The sequence below is a fragment of the Vicugna pacos genome, chromosome 3, assembly GCF_048564905.1.
Source record: "Vicugna pacos chromosome 3, VicPac4, whole genome shotgun sequence".
Lineage (NCBI taxonomy): Eukaryota > Metazoa > Chordata > Mammalia > Artiodactyla > Camelidae > Vicugna > Vicugna pacos.
Window position 1 is genome coordinate 94,482,676 of NC_132989.1, and position 15,287 is coordinate 94,497,962.

The following is a 15,287-nucleotide window of genomic DNA, read 5'->3' on the forward strand; positions in this document are numbered from 1 at the left end:
TGCACAATAAATATCTGTTGAAAGGAAAACCAAGATAAGTTTTTTAAAATGCTAAACTTAAGCTCTAGTTACATGTTCTGGGACAAGTGAGCTGCGGAAACTCGGTCAAGCCACTGGCTCTTGCTGGGTCTCTGCTCTCATATTTACAAGGACAGCTGGCATGACATGCATGCCAAGGTCCCTTCTAGCTCAAATATTATGTTCCTTGATGCTCCCAGGTGAGCTAGAATCAGAAAACCAGAAAGTGGTTTCAAAGCCCTTTGAACTGAAGAAACATTTTTGACCTACAGCTTGGGAGGGAGGTTTTCCCCAGTGCCCAAGCCCTCACATCAGTAAATGGAGATACATCTACATTTCAGGGAAGCAGCGCGTCGGGTAGAACAGGCTGGGCTCATCCCCTTGGTCCTTAAGAAGGCAGGTAGCACATCACCATCAGCAGCAGCACTGAGCACGTACCCAAGGTCCCTCCCCATTTCCCCAGGCCTGTAAGTGTGGGTCATCATCAGTGCCCCCCTTTTCTTTTCCTTCAAGTCTGTTCCCATTATTCAAAGTTTGGTGAGTGGTTTACATGCAATAAGCCAGGTCATCTTTGCATTAAAAGTTACTAAGTCTGCCATCCTCTGATAATACAAGGCATGATTTTATTTCCTCCTTTCCTCCTCCCTTTTTCCAGCCCCATGTCCTAGAGGGGAACTTCGGAATGAGCCCTGTGAAGGCCGTTGTTCTGTGATCTGTGGGTCTCCATGGTTCCACGTTTGGCATTCCTGAACCCAACAACTCCCTCACCCTCCAAGCTAACAGGAAAGAGTGCATGGATAAAAGAAACTGACAGATAACCTAAAACCCCACGTTAGTCATTAGTTAAAGCTTCCTAAGCTACTAACAAGAACCAGAACTTATCCTAGGAATGTTTCAAAACCTCCGCATTTAGGCGACATTGGTGTAGAGTTGGAACACCATCCACTGCAGCCTCATGCCAGTGGTTGGCCCAGGCCCAAAGGAAAGCTCCAGAACACCAGGACAGAGGCCAGAGTCCTGAGCTCTGTTATCACAGCCTAGATGTACTGCTGGGGGCTCCTCTCTGCCTGTTTCTCCACACCCTGGATCCCAAGCCCTGGCCCACATCCAAACACAAGGATGCCTCTTCCACTCCACCTTCCTAACTGGACCGGACCTTTGGCCACCAATCTCTGGCTACACACTGCCTGTGTCCCTTGCCTGACATGGGTTCTGATCTACTGCGGACCACTGACACTAAGGTCCTATGGAATCAAAGGAACCAAATCTTCACAGGTTTATCAGCTCTCCCATTTTGCATTTTTCTCCACCTTCCCAACTTGCAGTTTATCACCTGTTCCAGGTCCTTTCTTGACCCTTCTAAGGCTAGTTTGAGTCTCTTCTTAAGCTAGAGTCTCCCCTTGTGGAACTCCAGTTCCAAGGTTCCACTGAAGATGGGTGAACAGCCACACCAGTGACTGCTTTCTCTGCCAAACACCTTCTCTTGCTTATCCTGCTTGCTTCTACATCTTTTGTTACAGAAAGATATGGCCAGTCCTTCCACATTCTCTCTACTCAGGCTTCATCCAACTTGAAGAAAAATTAACACACTTGGTAGCAACTGCTGACTGTATAGACATGCCTTCCAGGTCTAGTCTGAACCCCCATCACCCCTTGCCCGTATCTGCAATTATGTTTATATGTAATAACAGATAACTGCCCTTGTCCCTCTATGCTTGGTTTCCTTAACTGTGATTCTGTTTAAGTAGAAGTCTGATCATATCACACCTGTGCTCAAAATCCTGCAGTTTCCCTCCCACTCATCTCAGGGTAAAAGCCAGTGTCTTCACAAAGGTCTAGAAATCCCTTCAAAGTTAGAAGTGTGTGCAGTTGTTTCTCAAACACACCAGGCAGGCTCCTGTCTCAGGGCCTTTGTACTGGCTGTTCCTTTGCCTCAGGTAGTTTCTCTGGAGAGCATGGCTCACTCACTCCTTCAAACTTTTGCTCGAATAACCTATGCAGGCCACGTCATTTACAGTTGGAGGGCCAACTGTTCTGAGCATGTCGCTCATTTACAGCTTCAAAACCTCCACCTAGTCACCCAGTCTCCCTCACCCTGCTTTTATTTTACTAAATCACATTCTAATATACTATGTAATTTACTTACCTAATACATTACTCTTTATTTGTGTCTCCTCCACTAGAGCTTAAGCTCCCACAGGAGTTTTTGTCTGTCTTGTTCGGTGATGAAGCTTCAGTGCCTAGAACACTGCCTGACACATTGTATTATTGAATTGATTAATTAATCCATTAATTAATAAAAGGTTCATCAGTATTTACAAGTGCCGACCCTGGTCTTACTATTGGGTTTGAATTTCCGATTTTCTACTTCTACTAACTGTGTGATTTCCAGCAATTTATTTAACTATTTTATACCAGCTTATCCATCTGCAAAGAAAATGGGGGAAAAGAAAATAATTGTAACTAACTTCATAGGACTGTCAATGAGAAAACTTATAAAGTGTGCTTAGCACAGTGCCTGGAATACAGAAAGAACTATGGATGGTATTTATTATCCTCCATCCTGGTGGGTGAATTAGATTTTTGGAAATAATCAAGAAGCCACCTGGACTGAAGCCTGGTAAATAAAGTAATTGTCTCTGCTCAAGCAAGATGGGGAGATAACGCAGTATGAGCATTTCTCTTTTGTGGTTAATAAACCAGCTCTATAAAACAATTCTGGGAAAGGCAGAAAAAAAGCAACTCATGCTTTCAGCAGTGGTACTCCCCGTGTGGCCCCTTGGAAGGGCGACACCCACTTGGCTGCATCCGACCTGACGTATTTGCTAGTCTCACAGAGTCCCAGTAGGAGACACAGAAACAGTAGAAATGGAGGCCCTCTGAGGTCCTCTGCTGTATCTCTGGTTGCAGCCACTCACTTTAGGTTGTTCTTCTGCCAAGGAAGGCCAATTGCTCTCTGAGTATGTGGGTCAAGAACCTCTGGGGAGAGAGTCCCGAAGAGGCTTTACTGAGAGGATGTTGCAGAAAGTGATACCCTGATCCAGACCAAGCGGTAACCTGAGTGTTGTGATGGTGTAGAAACTCAATCTGGGGAAGAGCCATCAGAGACGGGACGGCTCATTTGCAGAACAGACTTTCTGGGGCCCCAAGGAGTGGGAGGAGGGACAGGCTCACCCCCAAATGGCTGATGACCAGCCGTCTTGTTACAACTCTGTGGCCTTTCTCCTCTCTCCTCAACTCTGGCAGCTCAAGGAGGTGGGTAGGGGGAGGCAGGGGCAGCCCAGAGAGACACACTCAACCATGCCACCAGAAGAGATACAAAGTGTTGGGCTCTTCCACTCCAGCTGTGCCCGCGTCCCTCTCCAGGACCAAGCATATACTTCAAATTGTATTCAAGGCTCAAGGAGGGGACCTTAGAGATGGTCCCTCTTCATTTTACAGAGGAAGGAGCTGAGGCCCAGAGAGAAGGATGTGCAGGTGGCCAACAAAATTGGTGGCCCATCTGTATCACTTCAGCCTCCCCTAAACGTCACCTGCAGACAGTCTCCTACCTGCATCTCCCTGCCTGAGAATGGCCTCTGGCCTCATGAGCACGCTCAGCCGGCCAGCAGAACAGGCCAGACGTGCCAGGGTGTTAACACTGCTAACACCTAGAAGTGATACTCCACCTACCGGGGGGGTGCTCATTTCAAGGCGTGCCTTGAAGTTTCTTAGAGACACATTTTCTCATCCAGTTCAGGCCCTAAATATTAAAATCATCAGGGAAAATACTTTCATATTCAAACAAGAAGTGCTAAGCTGGAGGTTTTAACCATTTTTGTTCCCTTGGACTCTTCTGGCAATCTGGTAAAGACTGTGGACCTCTCTTCCGGAGAATTTTTTTTTTTAATGCACACAATAAAATATATAGGATCTATATAAAAATATATAAAATATAAGGGCATGAATTATGTTTAAAGACAGTTATTAAAATAATTTTAAAATAATTTTGTGATATCAAAATTTGCAGATGCCTTTATTTTAACACAACAAATAATAAGATCTAAAGGAGTCTCATAATTACCATAAGTTGAAAGTAGCAATAAGTATAAAAAGTTTCTACAACAGCTGTGATACGATATGAAAATATGTGATTTCTGTTGTTGATGAAGTCATAGGCACTGTCAATACCACTGTGGTGTTGCCTACATTCATAATTGAAGGAAATGGTCACATTCAGTTAAAAGTTGGAGAGTAAAGATGTATTTCCCAAAGTTAGAGGTTTTTCCATCCAAGTTCACAGATCCCCCGAATTCTCTACATGAACCTCTATGAACACCAGATACATTAGGAGCCCTGTGCAGGAGGATCTATGTGAGACTTGCTAACTGGTGACTCAAAATTGGCTCAATGGCCCCTTGAACTTCTGTTCCCTTTCTGAACAACTCCTTCCTAAAGCCATTAGTTGGGGCAGAGCGAGGTAGTTCAGCAGGGATAGAGGAAGCCACAGTGGCTCAGAGTGGGGTATCAGAGTTTAAACAGAGTGAAGGGGGTGGCTCTGTTGGGGAGTGGATGGCAGCAGACATGGGAGATGGATTATATACAAAGGCACTGATCAAATCAATAAATGTATTACTAATGAAAGCCAAGTTTCTCATTGTTAAAAAAAAAAGACAGTTACAGAGAGGGGGAAAGCTAGAATGAGCCCTGGTGTTGGATTACAACTGGAGACATCTGTGCAAATTCAGAGTTCTCAACAGAGAATGTGTACACACACGCTCTAGCTCTGGATATTCAGAGGGCCTGGGAGCAGCGATACCCGGTAACAATGGGCACACCTCGCACAGAGACCTTGGCTTCTAAATACTATTCTCTACTAAAAGGGACCAGAGTTCCTTGGAGAAATGACTGACTTCAGGGCTGGAGCAAAGAAAGTTCTAAAGCATCTTATTGTGCCAGAAAGCACTCAAAGAATGATAAGAGTTCATGTATGAGGAATAAAGAAGCCAGCTTGAATGTGATCCCACTGGCCCAAACAGGGACAATTTGATCATCAAAATAAATAAGAAGAATTAAAATTCCTACGGTATAAATGGGAAACCATGCGTCTGCACAGATATAAACAAACAGCTGAATCCACTGAATGTTTGATAAGGGATGAGATGTTTATACAGTTTCAAAACAGCTCCCCACAAAATACGTATCAATTACACAGGGAAAAAGAGTAACTTTACAGTGGGAAAGCTTAGAAGACACCAACTTAATCAAGTAATCAAAGGTAACACCACCAGGAACAGCATAAAGAGGCATCTGTGCCACTTGGCAAGATGCAATGAAAAGCACATAACCTAAGTGCTGCGCTATTCCTGCCAAAAATGCATAGTCTGAATATAATCACGAGGGAACATCAGACATATAGGTTGAGGGACGTGCTACAAAATACTGGCCCGTGAACTTCAAAGTGCCAAGGTGTATTCCAGACCGAAGGAGGTCTAAGAGACATGACAACCAAATGCAGCCTGTGATTCTGAATTCTATCCTTTCGCTCTGAGGACATTAGTAGGATAACTGGCAAAACTTGAATGGGGTGTGAGAGAGGATAGCAAGGTACTGGTACTAGTTTCCTGATTTTGATGGTTGAATTGTGGTCACACAGGAAAGTGGGTTTTTTTTGTTTTTTTGTTTTTTGTTTTTGTAGGAAACATCCTCTAAAAGACTCCAGGGTGATAGGATACAAGTTGGAAATTTACTCTGAAAAGGTTCAGAGGGGAAAACGTTCTTTGCATTGCTCTTCCAATTGTTTTTAAGTTTGGGATTGCTTCAAGATTTGAAAAGAGCAGGAGAGGCTGGCTTTGTGCCCTGTAGTCCATCATCTACCTTCAGTTAAAGCAGAAGAGAAAATAAAAGTAGTCAAAGGAAGATTGGGGAGCATGGGTTTCTTTGAACAGAGTTGTGACCTTATATTTAGAGAGTCTCGTTCCTTTCAGTTGAGAGGCGGGGAGAGACATTCCCTACTCCCACCAAGCCTTACAGGATGGATGGATATGCCCGAAAGAGAAACTAACGCTCACCCCCGTCAGCACGACGCTCACAGATGCAGAAACTCACAGGGTCACCTAGCACAAAACCCAGAGCAGGACATTGAAGAGGTTTGAGCATGGCCTGCCCTTCCAGAGGTGGGGGGCAAAGGATACAAGAGAGCTGCCAGGAGCAGCTGACATCATGGAGGACAGCTATACTTGAGCCACCTTGAAAGGACCCAACCCCAAGGGAAGGTGAGCCCACACAACCAGAAGCTTGGAGGGAGAGGGAGGTCGGATGTAGGAAGAGGGGAACTATACGTGGTCACTAGGAGGGTGAGCCCCCAAGTCAGGGGATGAGACGGGTGACAGTGCCTGACACCCCTTTAGGGTAAGGAGCTCTCTTAAGATCTAAAAGCATTCCAAAAGAGAGCGTCAGTTTTTGAGTATCCGACACCCAGAAGGCATCACCTCCAGAATACAACTGTGTTAATATCAGGCTAAAACCACAAAGAACCAGCAGCAGCACTGTAAGCGGCAAAAGAGGAAAGAAACAATGAGAAAGAAATTATAGGAAAAGCACACCCTACCCTTCCCCACTGCAAGTTTCCAAGGCTGGGTCAGACCTAGAAGTTCTGAATCAGAGGAACACCTGAAACTTTGATGTGGATCACAGTGTTTTCCCACCAGAAAGCAAGACTGAAATAGCTGAAAGTGACCAGACATCTATGGAATCTTCCAGGGACAGAGAAGAAAAAGCCAAAAGAACCTGTTTGAAAAGAATGGTGAGTAGGAAAAACATGACTCTCTGCTTCTCCCCACCAAGTCTAGCAGCCCATTCCACCCGCTGGTTACACGTGTTATCCTGTTGAGTTCTCATGACACCCTATGAAGGTAGCCTTCATTGTAAGCCTGACTGAAAGGGACTGAGTGCAGGCAACTGGGTGCCAAGTCAGGGCACCCAGTGTGCCAGCCTTCCCAAAAGCCAGGGCATTGCTCTGCATCACCAATTCACACATGGATAATGAATGAGAGGACGCTAACAGGCAAGCCAGTAGGTGGGCAGCAGAAACCAACAGAGGATACTACAAAGCACAGTTACAGGGAATTTGCTTTGCTTTGTAGAGGATTCCCCGGGAAAACCACAGCTACAGGGAGGATTAACAGTCAGGGATGGGGTGGTTCTTACAGTGCAGAGACAGAAAATACATTGTTAAAGCTAAAAGCCCGGCAGAGAAAAGCCCACACCAAGGATGTTCGTGAACCGAGATTCTGTTTATTCGCCCATCGCAGTGGTTCTTAATCTTGCTTGTACACTAGAATCACCTGGGAACTTTTTAAAATCCTGATGCCTCGGCCCTAACCTCAAAGACTCTAGGCATGGGAATTTTTGTAAAGCTCGCTGGGTGATTCTAATATGCAGCCCAGGTTGAGAACCAGGGCTTGATTGCAATGGATTTTGTTCCTTCAGTTTGAGGGGGGGAAAAAAAAGGGAAAATGTTTTGTCTCGATATCAAATAACTCCAGAAAGATTCGGATGAGCACAAACCTCAACCCTGAAAAGAAACTTGTATGAAATACAAAGATACTAATGAACATCAAGGCATAGCTTCATTTGCTAGGTATAAGTACAGAGAGATAAAAGGGATAGATCCATCTTCCTGGTGCTAGTGGTAACGTTTCTTTTTGCATTTATTTAGAAGTGTTTTTCCTGCATTTGGAGGAGATGATCATCAGTTCATCTTATCTACACTTACCTGGTCCTCCTTGCAAACACACACACACAAACACACACACACGGTAGCTGTGTGATCATTAAATATACAAGAAGTCACAAAAAAGAGCAAAGCCATTAGACCCACCAGGTGAGTGAACTCGGGGACTTTGTTTCATGTAAACTGTCTGGAACCAGCCAAACCTCCACAATACAGTGTTTCCATCCACCCCTGACATTAGTGTTTCAATAAAAACAGAAAATAGGCAGTTAGATGAGTCTTCCTTTTAAGGGACTTTTACACTATTTAACTCCAATGTCACTTTCAAGTACCACTCCCTGTTTTAACATTTCCCCATTACTCACATTAAAATGCCTGTCAGCCGCGGGAGGCTAAGAGAGGGATTCGAGGAGGTGAGCTGCCCAACTGGAAAAAAGCGCGAGGAGCCGACATAATGCGTGAGCAAAACAGCACTCTCTTGCAGTAAAGGCAGGCGGCGCGCGCGCTCAGGTGTACGCACTAGTCCTTTTATTATGCCCGCGCATGCGTATTGTTCAAAGTGCTTACTCATGCAGTTAGCGCATGCGTATTGTTCATAATGCGTACGCATGCTACTAGCGCATGCGTACATTTACTTCTTACCGTATGCAAGTTATAGTGAACTTTGGCCTGGTCCCACAGCCTACTCAAGACTGCTGACAAGGTCCATATTCCTCCACTTGAGGGCCAAGGTCCTTCACAATCTATTTCCAACTTAACTTTCAACCTTTACTTTGCTCTCCCCATCCCACTCCAGAACAAATTATTTTTCATAACCATTAAGTCCACACACTATCCCAAACTTCCTAAAGCCTCCCTTTTTTCATTCCATGTGCTTTTATCTTCATTAAAAAAATTATTATTATTATTTCATTTAAAAATCATTTTTTAAAAATCATTATTAACTAATTAATTTTTCCTACTGAATATAATAGTGTTTCATCTTAAATGGAAGCAAGAACTATGCATTTAAATAACCACAGATACATATAATTGTCTTTTCTACTAATAAAAAGACAATGCCGATCACATTAGCAACAAGCATGAGGACAGATTCTTTTCACTGTGGCTCCAGTCCTTCACCCCTCTCTGCATCCTCAGCGAGTTTCAGGATGGTTTGTTATACACGTCGTTGTGGCAGTAGATAAATGATACAAGTGCTATACTAAAACCGACATAGCAACAATTTAAGTGAAAACAACTGAGCAAAGACTAGGCTGCGAGACCCATGGGGGCAGGGACTATGTTGGGTTCACCACTGCAAGGCACGGGGCAGTCGCAGGTACTTCATAATACGTGCCGGATGAAGAAAACATCTGGCTGTAACATATCCTATGCTGTAACAGTTCTCAGAATGGTCCTAAAATCACTAACTTCCAAACTTTTCAAAACATAACTGACCCACTACTATCATTTACTTACCTTTTTTCCTTTCCAAGTCAAAATCGTCAGCCAGCGCACATAAACCACACAGTAAAAAGGGTTTCCGTAAAAGACTTCCCCCAAGCACGCCGATGACTCTTTGTCCCATCATATAAAGTCATTTCTCTCCAGCTGCCAGGCTGCTTCTGCAAGAGCTAAAGCCTAGCCAGTTACAGTAGCTGGTATAAAAGCTAATCTTAGAAAACACACATCACTTCTCCAACCCTGTAATTAAGACCAGAAATCTGTAACTGAGACATTCATAAAACTGGGATTTCCGAGTGCCAGCTTTGCCTTAGAGTTCTGCACAATGGGCCAGATTTGGGGAATGCTGCCCAGAATAATCTGATGGGTAGGAGAATGGGCTTCTGGATGGTCAACGGCCAATGGGAGCAGACCCAAGGTGGTACTTTCCAAATCCTTTTCTAGTTCATGGCTCAGCACTTCTGTGTCCACATTTCATCATTATTAAGAGCCAGGACTAACCAACTATTAGCAAATCTGTAATAGAAGAACAAATTTTTATGGACAAGGTTAGTAATTTTTTGGTTCTGGGAGTTCTGTCTTTATTAATGTCTCTAGTGGCTAGTTGTCAATGAGAAGGCTTTTACTTTCTCAGAAGGATGTTTCTATTCCACCAATTTTATCTTTCACAGAAGGGACGAGTTTCAACCAACTGTTTCCAGTCCTCCTACTTGGATTCAAGTCAGAGAGGGTTATTAAATTTAGGTAGACAATGCTTATTACTAAGTTCTGATTTATTAACATGCTTAGTTAGACACAGCCGTAACAAGGACTGGGAAACTACAGCCTGTCCTTTCCCCAGAGCAAACACATATATATGCTTTACCTCTGACTGCGTTTGTCTGGACCAAAGCGCTGATATTGGCAGGTCATCCTTGAATACACTTTAGGAGTCTGTCTCTTTGATACAGCCAGAGGGTAGTACCGCCATATCCACATATGTCTTCAATTGCTGAGATATTCTTTTCCCACCACTTCCCACTGTGGAGAATTTTTCAATCTGTTTAATATCAGAGAGGAGCCAGGTTACTATTTTGGGTTTAACTATGAAATATTTATTAAGTTCTGACTTACCAAGAGCTATTTGAAACCCCAGGGCCTTAGAATTGTATCATTTATATAAAGATAGACCCAGAAATTGATCAGGTAATGGGCTGGGGGAAGGTCACCCTGATTTGAAGGAATGGCAGATCAGAGAGACTGGATTATAAGAACCTAAAGGGCAGGAAGGGCCACTTTTGAGTGCTTCATTCACTTCTATGGATGTAAAATGTGAAAACTGGAAAGTTCTTCAGGGAGCATATATTGCAAATTTTGCATTTTATATGAGGAAACTGAGGCCCAGAGAGTTTAAGTGATCTACCCAAGGTCACACAGCAAGTCAAGGGAAGAATCGAAATAGATTTTTTTCACTCTTGTTAAAATTCTAGCAAGTAACCATGAGTCCCACTTACAAAGACAGGGCAGGATTACAGGGCTTGGTGTTGTAGTTACAAGGCAGAGTGCAGAATCTCAACTGTTCTTGCCTCTGGGGCCCAAGCTCAGTGCACTCATACCAGTAGCATTTCTCGCTTTACATTAGCTCTCCATGGTGGAGAATCCATGATTTAGAGCAAGGGTTCTCAACCTCTGCACTACTGACATTTTGGTATGGATAACTCTTTGTTGGGTGGCAGTGAGGGTCTGTCCTGTGCATTATAAAATGTCTTGCAGCATCCCTGGCCTCTACCCACTACATGCCAGGAGCAGCCAGTCTGGCTCTCCAGACATTGCCACATGTCCCCTAGGGAGCAAAATCGTCCCAGTTTAGAACCACTGATTTAAAGCAAAGTTAATCTGACATCTGTTCAAGGCTCCAGAAAAGCATCACTGAGCCTCATTATACAGTCATATGAAAGGTGAGGAAGGTATAAAGACCTAGAGATTTAAAAAGAAAAATCTGATATCATCACTGTATTCTCCATGCTTGGTGCAAAAAACTGATATCCCATCTTTGTAGAAGTTAATATAATTAATAATTGTTATTTATTATTGATCATAAATATTACCTTATTAGTAAAAATCTTCTGAACGCTTCAAGTTTGCATTCAAATAATTTTCCTTCTGTTATGTACCGTGGGTACATTCTTTCCCTAATGGCCAATGTAGTTCTTCTTTTAAAAAAAAAAAAATCGCCCAAAGGCATACAAAGTACACAGATGGAGTGAAAACAATCCCCCCAAAATAACAATTTAAAAAACCCACATTCACATTTGACCCTTCACTAAATCAAAATTCACTCGAATTAATGAGCAACATCATGAGGATCAGACAGCGACGCAGCCTAATTAGCTTGCATAGCTCCCATCAGTTTGCTTTCCTACCAACCCAGCCCGCAGGTAATGAGGGCCGAAGTGGTTAAAAGGGGCATAGAGGACGGCTAGGACCTGGCCACCGCAGAGGACCAGTGTCATTTCATTTCAAACTCCCCGTAGGAAGCAACTCCAAAGCCCTAGGGAATGTCGTGATTTGTAACTTTGCTAAGGTACCAATTTGAGGCTGCTGTGTCCGAGAAACTGGTGACAGGACCCCAGCCAGCGGACCAGCCGCCATGGCTGGACTCCGCTTCATTCCTCATGGAAGGCACATCCAAAGTGACTCTGGCCAGTGATTTTTAAAACTTTGTTTCTGTGTGAAAAAACTGCTATCAAGTGACGGAGAAAACCTCAGGGAGAGTTGGAGAGGTGGTGGCCTACAGTTACTGAGCAGTGTCCGGGCAAACACAGAAACATTTGCCTCTCAATGGAAATGCCAAGAAAAACATTCTCTTATTCTCACTTTATTCTCAAATCTGGGGAGGCAGAAAGCTCTGGAGTACAGTCCTGTGGATTGTCTACTGCAAACTCTTGCTTACCAAGGAGGAGAGCAGGGTGAGTGAGGGTCCAGACTGAGGGGTTTTGAGCAGCCTGAGGCCATGGGCTGGGGGCGCTGGGGGACGTGGAGACAGAGTAGGTGGAAGCCCAAGAAAGAGGCTCACTTGGCGACTCTGCCTTCCCAAGCAGCTCTCGCTTAACTTCAGTATCTGGGAGAGCAGGCTCCTGCCCCAGTGAGTTCACTCTAGGGTAACAGTTACAAAAGAGCTGCCTAGAGTCAGGGGTGGACATCAGGTCCTCTGTCCTGCAGACCCCGTAAAAGCACATCAGCCATGGAAGGATGCTAATGTCAGAAAAATAGACCCGGCCTGGAGATGCCTGGCAGTGTCATTCCATGGGCTTCTAAGGAGGCTGAAAGATGCCCATTCGCCTGCAGACTCACTGACCAGGGTGATGGATGTGTCACAAAGCTGTTCTGATCTCCTTCCCTGCTAGAGCCACTACCGAGGCCCGAAGAAGCCAGACCCAGCAATGCTTTGGGTGTGCAATTTCCTGTCACATGTCCCTTCCCTTAAACCTGGAGGAAGAGACCAGCTGCATATCTTATTTCAAAGGGGCCAGGGAGTGGACTGCCTGCTTGGCTGCGCTCCCAGCAGCTCTGAATCTCTGACAACCATGGCTCCCACATGAGCCAGCAGGAAGGTAAGGTATTCACACTTGGTTCCACAACCATTCACCACACTGGAGAGAACCCCACAATTATCCTTCTTCAGAAAAGTCACCGTCCCATGATGCGCCAGGTGCTTTATGTATTGTCTGTTACATATGTAACAACATGGTGAAGTGCGCATTTAGAAGTCAGAAAACTGAGGTTAAGAGAAATTAATTTGCCCAAGGATGCTCCAACATGTAAGCCATCTGGCTGAGACAGAACCAAGTCCAAGTCCTGTGCTCTCTCCATAACAGCAAAGGATGTCCAAGACCCAAGAACAATGCAATGTTTAGGTCAGGTCTAAGCCTCTCCTGCCTGGTTTGCTCCAGGGCAAACCTGGAAAGTTCCACTGGGACCGCATCTCTCCATGCCACTGGCCACAGTGGCGCTTTCTGGGGCACCTGAGAGCATCCTCACAAGTGGCTACGAGCACTGCTGCCTTCTGGACCTGGTCTTCCCACCACACCCAGTCCGGGACCTCCAGAGACTCCATGCAGCCAATCTCTCAAAGTCAGCCCCACATTCCATCTCAAGACCTCAGGTACAGAGGCTGTGGGACCCTTCTTAGAAGTGGGGACAAATGGACAGCATTAGACTGACTTCAGGCCCCCGGCTTCATTTATATTTCCTATGGCTTCTGTAAAAAATTACCACAAATCTAGTGCCTTAAAACAACACAAATTTGTTGTCTTACATGTGTAAAGTTTGGAAGTCAGACCCAGGTCTCACTGGGCTAAAAATCAAGGTGTCAGAAGAGTTGCATTCCTCCCTGCAGGCTCTAGTGGAGAATTGGTTTCCCTGCCTTCTGCAGCTTCTAGAAGCTGCCTACACTCCTTGGCTGTTGGCCCCCTTCAGAGTCAGCCACAGCAGGCTGAATCCTTCTCACGTGGCATCACTCTTCCATAGAAACACCACCTTCTGACCCTCTTCTGTCTCCCTCTTCCACTTTTAGGGAACTTCATGATTCAATTGGGCCCCCACAAAAACTCAGGTTAATCTCCCCATCTCAAGATCCCTAACTTAATCACATCTGCTAAGTCCCTTTTGCCTTGAAAAGTAATGTAACAGCTTCCAGAGATTAGGACACGGATATCTTTTGGGAAGAGGCACATCCCATACATCCAAAAAAACTCTTCTCAGGTCATTTGCACACACAGAGCACAGACATTTTGACAGCTCTGGCCAGGGACCACCTTGGACTGTGAGCAAGTTGAAGATGGAGCCTCTCCTGTCTTATTAACCAGTGTCTGACATGTAGAAGGCAGGCTGTGGGATGTGATGCATGAATACATGCCCACCTTGGCCAACAAACTGGTCTCTCCCAATTGCCTTTAAACCCAGTGACCTCAGATGGCTCAGGTCTGCCTTCCATCTGACCATTCACTCTGAGATATAACCCTTCTCACCTCAACTGTCCATCAGCATAGAGCAGGGGGCTGCATTCACCCACCAGAGTCTCCCAGCCTTCAGCAGGGGCAATGCCATTTGTGGTAACAAGTTTGCAAAGATATTGGAGATATTGCCACAGAAGACTCTGAAGAAGCCCTCAGCACATGACTGTGCTGTCTTGCCCCAGCATCTCAAGGTGTTTAAATCGACACGTGAAGAATCTCTCCATCCTGCGAACCGCTGGGGTGGCTCTACCCAAGGGTAAACTTCAAGCTGTTCAAGGTACAAAATAATCCTGGCTTGTGGTTTTGTAAAGGGAGGGAGACTACCCCCTCACAATCAGCCCCTGCCTACCTCTCCAGCAACCCCTCTGGCACCTTCCAGGCTTGGTGAACAACCACATCACGCCCTCCCCCCCGAGATTCTGCACAACGCTCTGGTGAGTTAACCCCAATTTTGAGATGAGCAAACTTGAGACTCAGGATAGATTAAGAACTTACACAAGATCATAGAAACAGGCAAGCCACATGTTAACCATCTAACTCAAACCTGATGAGCTTTCTGCCTCGTAATGCTGCCTCCCAACAAGGGGTGATGATACTGACCACTATTCAGGCCTCAGGACCTACCAGGTGACCAGCAGTGTCCACTACACACAAGGTTGCTGCCTGGGCTCAGCTACCAGGGCAGCCCTTCCTCTGTCATTTCCCATTCTTTCTGTGAATTTCAGGGTCAACAACTTTGTGCTGAAAGTTGTCATTTCTAGGGCTGCATTCCCTCAAGACTTGCACATGCCATAGAAGGGATTTAGTTAGACAATTGGAAGAATTTGCCCAAACGTTAAGGATTGGGTAAGACCGTTGGCTTAAATTTTCCAAACATAAGAGGAATGAAACACTAAAACAGAATATTTGGACTCTTTCGCAATACAGTCCTTAGATCCGTAGCTAACTAATGCTGTTCACAAATTAAAACTAAAAGACCTGTGGTCTTCCCTAGTCCTGTCATACCGCTCACCCTCATAGCTCCACAGTCCCAGTGCCTGGACTGAGGGAGAGGAGAGGGAGGTTAGAAGTCACCACCCCTCAAAGGAAACCAAACCTCAGGGCCCAACCTG